Raw genomic sequence first — 8,750 nt, forward strand, 5'->3', positions numbered from 1 at the left:
ACTGAAATAGAAACATATCAAAGATATAAATCTGCCAAGTAACTCTGTACAAACATTATCGATTTATTAAATTTACTTGGTATATTTCTTATTATTGATGATCACTTGATTTTCCTGAATGCCTACTTAATCTATGTACTCATAAAGTTTAATTCTAAACCTTATATATTTTTGGTGAAATTATTAGATGTATTATAAAAATTTGTAATTTTTTTTCATTACAATATTAATATTCTTAATTAGATATACTATAATCAGAGAATTTTTTAATAATAGTTAAAACACTGTTTATAAATTTAGTTATTTGTTTCGTAAAATAATTTGTAACTTATGAAAAATCCACTATTTTTGCGTTATTGATTTCATTAATTATATTAGACCACTTTAACACTTAAAACTATTTCTCGTTAAAAAAAAAAAAATAATATACAAGTACTTTGATGTTTTAATTTTTCAGCACTTACTTTGAAAGCCATTTCAAATAAATAGATAAATAAGTTTTGGTTGTTAAGAGTGTTTAAACCAAACGATGACTGAATAATGTTGATTGACAACGATCTACTTTATATATTATTTGGGTAGAATCTATTGCTCCCCTCTTGAGGTCAAACCACCTATGCGGTAATCAGAAGAACAATCCCCATAATAATGTACGATGGAAGATTTGTAATCCTACAGAAAGAGCAGCAATGGTAGACATTAACTACTAAAAAAGTTAAAGTTAAGTTAAAGTGTTATTTTTTTGTACTTACCAACAAAACTAGTTAATATTTAAGTAAAATTAAAACTATATTAAATATATTATTAATTTAAAAACTGAAAAATATTAAACTCAAAAGCCACAAAAAATTACTGAAAAGTCGCGGATACATATTTCGGAAACAATCTTACCATTATCAACGCTAAACACATATTCATAACATAGTAATATTGTTTCCTAAATATCCGCGACTTTTCAGTAATTTTTTTGTGGCTGTTGAGTTTAATATTTTTATTATTTTTTAGTTTTTATATTAATAATATTTTAAAATATTGTTTTACTTAATTAATAACACAATAGATCAATTTTTAATTATGTAGTTAATTTTTTTCTAATAAAATTTTTAACTTCTGTTATTTAATATTCCACTGAAAAAATTGAGCTCTTTTCAGTTGATTTGTTAAAACAATAGTTAAGCTAAATTTAAAATTTCATAAAAAATGTATGTCTTTATACACTGCTTAGTAGTTTATGTAAAATAAAATCAAATTTTTCCCTATCTCAAATATTATATTTATATAACAATAAATATAATTTTCTGAATTTTTTCAAAAGTGTATGTGATTTTTAACTAATTTTTATTTCATAAATAGTTTTAAACACAAAACAGTGCAACCAATACCGAAACGAATTAAAAAATTTTTGATATTATTAATATTTTCTTCTATTCAGTTGAAAAACTATTCTAATCTTTCCTTTGCATTATCGACCAATAAAAAATGATTTTAAGAAATTTTAGCTGAAAAATTAATAATAAATGAAATAAACATTTTCCAGACTAGTTAAGCTATAGAAGTATTTTAAATTATCTTTTAACTTAGCTAGTTAAATTTATAATTTGGTAGCTTTTAATTGTTAGTTTATCGACATTGCACATACTTAACTTAACTTAATTTTAGTTAATAATTCGAAATACTTGCCCATCCTTGAAAATAAGGGTACATTATAAAAGTTATAGTTTTGATAAAACGTATAGAGAGTGTTTAGAGACTTTAACATACAAAACTTAGTCTCAGATTTTATGTAACGAACTCATAATATTTAAAATTAAATCGTTTTCATAAATAGTTATATAGACTATACAATAAGTAGTGTGAAACGTGTGTACAGTACATTCAATAAACGGAAAATGTTATCAACAATGAATTACTGCAAATATAATTATGTGATATGATATTTTAAGGTAAGTACAAATTTAATTTATACTTTCAAATCATTAAAAAAAACTAAAACAATGAATTATGTTCAACCTACAAAATCACCCTTACAAGATCATCCGATTGGTTTATTACAAAAATTTAATATAATATTTTTAAAAAAATTATTATTATTTCTAACATAGCAGCACACTTTAAGAGCTTTACTTTTGATGTCTTAAAAGTCGTCAGACTTCCAAAAAATTTTCAAAATTGAAAATAAAATAATGTTTTACATGAATTTCAAAATTCTTAGTACTTAGATTTTATATTAGCTTTTCATAAAATGCATACCAAAATTAAACTTCTGGATACTAGTACAATCTATTAAAATTTCAATATAATTAATGTTTTTAAAAAAATTGTAGCATTCTTACAATGTAGAAATTCTTTTTTTAATTATCATTTATTATGGTAAAATAATTTATTTACGAACTTTTTATGGAAATATTTTCTAATATGTTATCCCAACATCATAAATGTATCCAAAATAATTTAACTGAACACTTACTTGTTTGTTCTTTTATTGTATCACAATTACAACTTTTTTCAAGATTATAACAATGTATAGGGCATAAGGTCTTTACTGGTTTTTACTGCAATAGCTAAAACAAATATAATGAATCTAAATTATTTAAAATATTAATTATTATAAAAATTAGTAAAGAACTAGGAAATTTTTCTAATTAAAATTAAAATGTGGAAATATGATATTTTTTGTTATTTGTATATGACACTTCTATATTAAATATTTTTTTTTATTATCAATTGAATTAGCTCAGATACTGAAAAATATAAGCCTTATAATTATTCAGAAACATAAGTTAGGAAGTCACCAGATCAGTAGATTTCCCCATTAAAAGATTTGTAAACTTCAAATTTTTTTTATCACTCGTTAAATCAATTGAAAAATTGTATAATACATCCCAAGAATCTTTAGTGAATTATGTGCTAGATATTTTTTATTGCAAAATATTAAAACTAATTTTTTTTTTTAATCTCATTGCTATAACTTAATATCTAAGTTAATGAAAAACTTTTAATAATTATAATTCTGTAAAAAGGTATATCCAAAAAATTGTAATCATCTCTGTTGTTATTTGGTATACACTGAATAAATATACAAGTATCATATGTTCTCTTCCTTAGGTTTTTATATAGTTAGTGGTGACATAAGTATCGCACTTTTTGTATAATAATTGTTATTTTAATACATGAAATTATATAATGTGTGTATTTTTTTATTTTAAATTCAATAGTTCTCAGAAATTTATCAAACGAAGTACAATTTTACACATCACATAATAATATCGCAGTATATTTTAATAAAATGAATTCAATAACTATTGTAATGATTTTTTTAGGTTATTGTTTACCAGAAAATTCTTCTGAAACCAGTTCTTCCGAAAACGAAGTCAATGAGACTGACTATAAACAATTTTCAGTAATTATTATTTTATAAAAAAAATTATATTATGTTTAATTTAAGGTGAAAACAAATATTTTTGGAAAATAATGAATTAGAAAAATGTTTAATATAATCTAAAAAATATTTTTTTATTTTTCTATACACCGACTTCTCATAGAAAATAACCTCTAAAATTTGTTTACTCATAAATTAGATTTGGTATAATTTTTAGCTTCGATGCAAAGTTTAAAAGATATTAGTTTTACTATGATGTGTTTTTTTAATTTTTTTTTTTTTGTGTGTCTGTTATCACATTTTCTCAGCTCTTACTGAACCGATTTTTTTCAACGATACGTCGTTCGATACAGTCGTGTGCTCAATCTTATCACCTGTTATCTTTCATTTTAAATATGAATTGTCCAAAGTGCAATTGTGCAGTAACCGATCGCGACCTTTTAAAGTGTACTAAATGTTCTAAATCGTATCATAATGCTTGTTCTTCGCTTGCTAATTTAATACCTGATGTTTTTAAAAAACGTGCTACTTCTTGGCTTTGTAATACTTGCTCTAAGAAAATTCCGTCTTCTCCGACAAATCCAACAAATTTGAATAATTTAAATACCGAATTTATTTCTAAAATTGATAATATCCTCTCAACATTAAGTGAAATAAAACTATCTATTTCTAGACATGAGTCCTCGTTCTCTGAGCTGAATAGTAAACTTGACAAAGTTGCTAGTCAATTGCTGGAATGGGTGGACGTACTACTGTGCTTGAAAACACAGTTGTTCAAATAGAGAATCGCATTTCTATAATGGAATCTTCTAAATCTTCATTAGATGAATCACTAATATCTGAAGTAATTGATAGACAATCAAGATCTCGTAACTTAATTTTTTTTAATGTGCCGGAATATGTTGCAACGACTCATCATTATACGATACATTATTGATAAAAACTGTTTTGGATTGTATATCTCCTAACATGATTACTACTGTATTATGTAGATTAGGACAAAAATCGGGTAAACCGCGCCCTATAAAAGTTACTTTTTGGGAACCATCTGATATATTTGTTGTTCTTAAGAATAAACATAAACTGCGTACTTCTCCAGTATATGGATCTATTCGTATATCTCCGGATCGCACCTTAATGCAACGAAATCATCTTCGTGATGTTTTATCTAAACTCAAGAAACGTAAAACAGCTAGGGGATCAGATTTAATATTAAAGTTTGTTAAAGGTATTCCAACCATTTCAAAAAACTAGTAAGAGAGTCAGCCCATAGAAACTTAAAATTTTATTATCAAAATGTACGTGACCTTAACACCAAATTAAATATTTTAATGCGAAATGTTTGTTTATCTGAGTACGATATTATCGGTCTGTGTGAAACATGGTTATCTACTAACGTCAATACATAGGAATTGGGACTCTCCAATTATACTACCTATCGCTGTGACCGTAACCAAAACACAAGTACTCATTCCAGAGGTGGTGGTGTTTTGTTATCGGTTAATAATAAGTTCCATTCTCGCGTATTACCTGTACCGGCTAGTCCAGTCGAACACATATTTGTCATAACTAAAATTAATCTTAATTATATAATTATTGGTAATGTTTATTTTCCTCCTCTATCAGACATTTCAATTTATAATATTCATTTCGATATTATTAATAATTTATTATTGAAGTTTTCATATGTTAAAAACTTAATTATGGTTGGTGATTACAATCTTCCTGATTATATATGGCTTTATACATCCAATGGATTTATTCCTAGTCTAGAAAACTTAAGTAACCATTACTCTGAAATTCTATCTAAATTATCTTTTTTAAACCTTTTTCAATACAACAATATTTATAACAAAACTGGTTCAATTTTGGATTTAGTTTTTTCTGATTTACATAATGTGTCTGTTAAAAAATATAATAATCCTCTTGTTCCGTGTGATGCTTATCATCCTGGCTTACTCATTTCTTTTCCCATAGTTGTAAATAAACCGATTGATTATAATTTTTTTATTTGTAACTACGCGGAAATAAATTTCACTTTATCATCGATCGACTGGAATAACCTATTTAAAAACCTATGTGTAAATCAAGCTGTCAATTTGTTTTACTCTATTATTTATGAAATTTTTGAGATTTTTGTACCTAAAATCATTAAAAAACATTCTACTCATCTTCCATGGTTTAGTAGAAATTTAAAAGAATTAATTTTTAAGTAAAATATAGCTCATAAAATTTTTAAGAGTTCGGGTTTGGTGAGTGATTATAATAAATTTTCTAATCTTCGTGCAAAATGTAAATATTTTTCAAAATTTGACTATCAAAATTACTTTAAAAAAATTCAAAATAATTTAAAAACTCATCCTAATCAACTCTGGAAATTTATTAATAACATACGTAATAATAATTTTCTGCCGAATAGTTTACATTTATTCAATGAAGAATTTATTACTCCTAATAACATTGTTAATGCTTTTGCTAATTATTTCTCCAGTGTTTACGAAGACTACAATAATGTTAATGTAAATTACAATTATAATGTACCGCCTAAAGTTCTTTCTTCTTCTATGCACTCTGTCTCAATTGAATTAATTGATATATTTCAGTCTCTTAGCTCTTTAAATTCTAAATGCAGTCCAGGTCCTGATTTAATTCCAAGTGTATTTTTAAGAAATTGTAAGTATGCTATTTCACTACCTCTATTTCTTATCTTTAATTTATCACTGTCATCTGGTACTTTCCCCGACGCATGGAAAACTAGCCTCATTCGACCTATTCCTAAGACCTCTACTGATATTTTAAATATCTCTAACTATAGACCAATATCTTTACTTTCCCTTATACCAAAAATATTTGAATCTATTATAGCAACTAAAATATTACCCACTTTAAATAATATTATTGTTGATGATCAACATGGCTTCACTCGTAACAAGAGTACGATTACTAATCTGCTTAACTTTCATACTTTTGTTTCTGATGCTATGTCAGATAAATCAAATGTAGATGTTGTTTACACAGATTTTGCTAAAGCTTTTGATAAAATTAATCATCAAATTTTATTTTATAAATTAGAGCAAATTGGTATTTGTGGTAACTTTCTATCCTGGCTTATTTCTTTTATCAAAAATCGACATCAAATAGTTGCATATAAAGAATATTGGTCTATACCTATACCTGTTACGTCGGGTATTCCTCAAGGGTCTCATTTAGCACCAATTTAATTTTTAATTTTTATTAATGATATTACATTTCAAAATTGTTCTAAATTAATGTTTGCTGATGACATAAAAATGTTTCGTAGAGTTAATTGTCAATCTGACTCTGATTTACTTCAATCAGATCTAAACTCTCTTTATTATTGATACACNACTTCAATCAGATCTAAACTCTCTTTATGAATGGTGTATCAATAATAAATTTACTCTTAATATTAATAAATGTAAGATAATGTCATTTTCCAGAGCTAGAATCGTTCCTAAATTCGTCTACCATATAAATGCAGAAATAATATCTCGTAGTACGGGACCGATAAAAGATCTTGGTATTTTGTTTGATTCTAAACTCAAATTTGATAGTCATATTAATAATATTTTTATAAGATCAAACAAAATATTAGGCTTCATTCAACGTAATTGTAGCGACTTTACCGATAAGGATGACTTTAAATCCATTTACTGCTCGTAGGTTCCCTCATTTTGTGAATATGGCTCCATAATTTGGTCTCCTTACCAAACCAGTTATAAATTAAAATTGGAAAAAATTCAACAAAAATTCTTACGCTTTATTTCTTTGAAGTGCTTAATACCAAGAGAACCTCATTCTTCATACTCCCCTCTATTAGCAATTATGAATCTTGAGACATTGGAACTACGAAGAATGCGGTTAGATATTTATTTTACCTTTAAAATATTTGCTGGTCAAATAGATTGTCCGATACTTTTAAATCGATTTTCATTTCATGTACCATCTTGTAGCACCCGTAATATAAAAATATTTTACATTAACACTACAACAATGAACTATGCTAGTAACTATCCCATAAACAGAATTATGAAAACAGTTAATAATTTAACAATTGATTTATTCATCTCACCAAACTTCCACTCATTTAAAACTTATTGCAATTTCATATTTTATAATTCACACGTTTTTTAGTTCTATTTAAAATTTAATTTTTGATTTTTGTGTTATTTCTTCTTTACGGTATGCTTACATTGTACATCGTCTTACAAGCACTAATTGTTGCTATATTTGTAATACTTTATTCTTAGTTATAGCTTTTAAATTTTTTTTTTCTTATTAATTTTTTTTTCTTAAAATTGTTTTTCTTTATTAATAATATTGTTACGAATGATGTTACTTTTACTTAAAAATTTTTTGTAATTGGGCTTGTCCCGTTTGAAACTTATATAAATAAATAAATAAATAAATCGTATCTATTCGAAGACATTACCCTCAAAAAAGGTGGTAAACCGATGGAGAGAGTACTTTGAATAACTATATCAAGGGGAGTAGTTAGAAGATATCAATGAAGAAACTGATGAGTGCTCTTATGGTGCACCGTTACTAAGAAGTGAATTTAATGCCAGTCTTAGAGATCTGAAATATAAAAAAGCCCCAGGTATAGATAAAATCCCTGGAGAACTACAACAAAACGCAAGTGAAATCATAATAGACGCGATGTACTATATTATGAAAGATATATACAAAACAGAAGTAATACCGAAGGAATTTTGCAACAGCAGAATTGTAACATTACCAAAAAAGAATAAAGCTGACTCTTGCGCTAATTTTAGAACTATAAGCTTACTCCTCCACGCATCAAAGATACTCATAAAATTATATATTGAAGGATATTTAATAAAGCCAACCAATATCTTGGAAATTATCAGTATGGATTCAAAAAATAAAAAGGAACTAGAGAGGCAATATTAGGACTTAAGATTTTAATAGAAAAACTAATATCTCGAAATAAAATAACATGCTTATCATTTAAAAATATCGAAAAAGCTTTCGACAACATAGATTGGCAAATTATATTCTCAATAATGAAAGAATTAAATTTAGATTTTAAAGACAGGATAATTATTTATAACATCTACAAAAATCAAAGTACAGAAATTACAATAAATAATGAGTCAGCTAGTGCGAAAATATGTAGAGGTGTAAGACAAGGGTGCCCACTTTCACCATTATTATTCAACTACTACATAGAAAAAAGCATAACCGAAGTTAAAGATAAACTTAACAGGCTTGGCATTGGAATCAAAGTGGGTGATATATTAATTCCAATGATCCAATTTGCAGACGACATCGTAATATTAACAGAAACAGAGCACGACCATCAGAGATAAGAAATAATTTTTATTTG

General features: G+C 25.9%; 1 protein-coding gene and 1 pseudogene across 2 annotated transcripts in view; both read left to right on the forward strand.

Moving 5' to 3' along the window:
• LOC126907402 (Kv channel-interacting protein 2-like) overlaps nt 1-8,750 on the forward strand; it is a 383,598-nt gene that overhangs the window by 264,346 nt on the left and 110,502 nt on the right. The gene's annotated exons all lie outside the window — the stretch shown is intronic.
• LOC126907423 (uncharacterized) lies at nt 3,566-4,647 on the forward strand (annotated as a pseudogene).

This window comes from Daktulosphaira vitifoliae, unplaced genomic scaffold (assembly GCF_025091365.1).
Source record: "Daktulosphaira vitifoliae isolate Bord-2020 unplaced genomic scaffold, ASM2509136v1 Scaffold_5, whole genome shotgun sequence".
NCBI classification, from domain to species: domain Eukaryota; kingdom Metazoa; phylum Arthropoda; class Insecta; order Hemiptera; family Phylloxeridae; genus Daktulosphaira; species Daktulosphaira vitifoliae.